The sequence below is a fragment of the Pseudorca crassidens genome, chromosome X (genome assembly GCF_039906515.1).
Source record: "Pseudorca crassidens isolate mPseCra1 chromosome X, mPseCra1.hap1, whole genome shotgun sequence".
NCBI lineage: Eukaryota > Metazoa > Chordata > Mammalia > Artiodactyla > Delphinidae > Pseudorca > Pseudorca crassidens.
This window is the reverse complement of record NC_090317.1, coordinates 18,295,323-18,297,019: the sequence shown is the minus strand read 5'-3', so window position 1 is coordinate 18,297,019 and position 1,697 is coordinate 18,295,323. Positions and strand designations below refer to the sequence as shown.

The window sequence follows — 1,697 nt, the reverse complement described above, 5'->3', positions numbered from 1 at the left end:
CAAACAGGTGGCCTTTGCATATTTAGAAAAGAATGTGGAACCCACACACAATTGGGCTTGAAAATGTTAAAGAGGAAACCTCTGAGCAGCTCCAGTCAAAGAGCGATGTTTGATGACGGGAAGCAGGAAGGCCACAGTGCTCCTTCTATAACAACACCTGCAGGAGGTGTTAAATACAGGACATCACGAAGATCGTGGAAAGTACTGAGAATGACTGAACCTACAGCATGGGTCATATTTTGCAACAGTGTTCTCAAACAAAAATAAAACCAACAACCTAGAATAGCTTAGAGTGGGTTTCTGATGCTGACTTTTTGGGTTTTTTAACATCTTTATTGGAGTATAATTGCTTTGCAATGGTGTGTTAGTTTCCGCTTTATAACAAAGTGAATCAGCTATACGTATACATGTATCCCCATATCCCCTCCCTCTTGTGTCTCCCTCCCACCCTCCCTATCCCCCCCCTTCTAGGTGGACACAAAGCACCGAGCTGATCTCCCTGTGCCATGCGGCTGCTTCCCACTAGCTATCCACCCTACGTTTGGTAGTGTAGATATGTCCATGCCACTCTCTCACTTCATCCCAGCCTACCCTTCCCCCTCCCCGTGTCCTCAAGTCCATTCAAAAATATGGAACGCTTCACGAATTTGGGTGTCATCCTTGCACAGGGGCCATGATAATCTTCTCTATATCGTTCCAATTTTAGTATATTGGAAGCCAGCACCTAATGCTGACTTTTAATTCCTTCCTCACTTACAAAACAGTGAAGCCCCTGCTCCAGACTTTCTGGTCCAATAAGTATTCTTCCTTACCTGCACGTTCTAAGCTCTGCTGATCCTCTGTGTGTTCTAAACTGTATTGTCTTCCACGATAGTCTCATCAACAAAATGGTGAAACGTGGGCTGGATGATAACATTTAAGGAGGTTTGCACCTGGTACATTACCGCTACGCAGGGAATCGATTGATGGCTGCATCGGGCTGCAGGGAAGAGTGGGACCCTCCAGCCCTGTGCGGATGTACACTCTTTGTCAAAGAAAGATCAAGTAAAGAGAGTCCCTTGATCGTATTTGTTTATGAGCCCAAGCTGACAGGGCTAGCGTGTCCAATTCTATACATGTAAATACACACAAACTCCTAACCCAAACCCATCAAGAGCTGGAAGAATTGACCTGTTCACATTCCTGCTCTGAAGGGGAGTCCCTGCTGGTTGAAGATCCCTCACTCTTATCTGCCTGATCTCTCCCCCAAAGAAAGAGAGGAGCACACACTTCTATAGCCCCTCTGTTCTCCCTCCAGGTAAGCCCGGGGAGAAAACAATAGCGGATCAGTATCCGTTTCATTCAAAGATCCTGGGAAAATGAAATTCTTCATAGAGATCATTTCATGTTAAAGCTCTCCATACCATACTCACTTGAGGTCTGAAGGAAGTCGGTGTAACAAAATACAATTTGAGCACAAATCTCAACATTCTTACTCTAATTGTTTGCTCGACAACAAGGCGTTGCTGTTAGGAAATTGGTTAGGTCAATCCTGTCGCTGACAAATCCATTACTGAGAAGGTAGGCCAAGGAGGATAAGGGAAGAGTGAATTCGAAATGCTGGCTCCGCTAAAACAGCCTCACCCTCAGCTGCCTCCCAGCCCGAATGGCCTAGGTTTACACAACTTAGATATTACATCCCTCCTCTGTTGTAGAAG

At 45.4% G+C, this 1,697-nt stretch overlaps 1 non-coding gene across 1 annotated transcript; it reads right to left on the bottom strand.

The window, feature by feature from the left end:
- Positions 1 to 623: 623 nt before the first annotated feature.
- LOC137217730 (U6 spliceosomal RNA) lies at positions 624 to 726 on the bottom strand. Its single transcript, XR_010940232.1, has one exon. It is a non-coding gene; the product is annotated as a U6 spliceosomal RNA (small nuclear RNA).
- Positions 727 to 1,697: the final 971 nt, after the last annotated feature.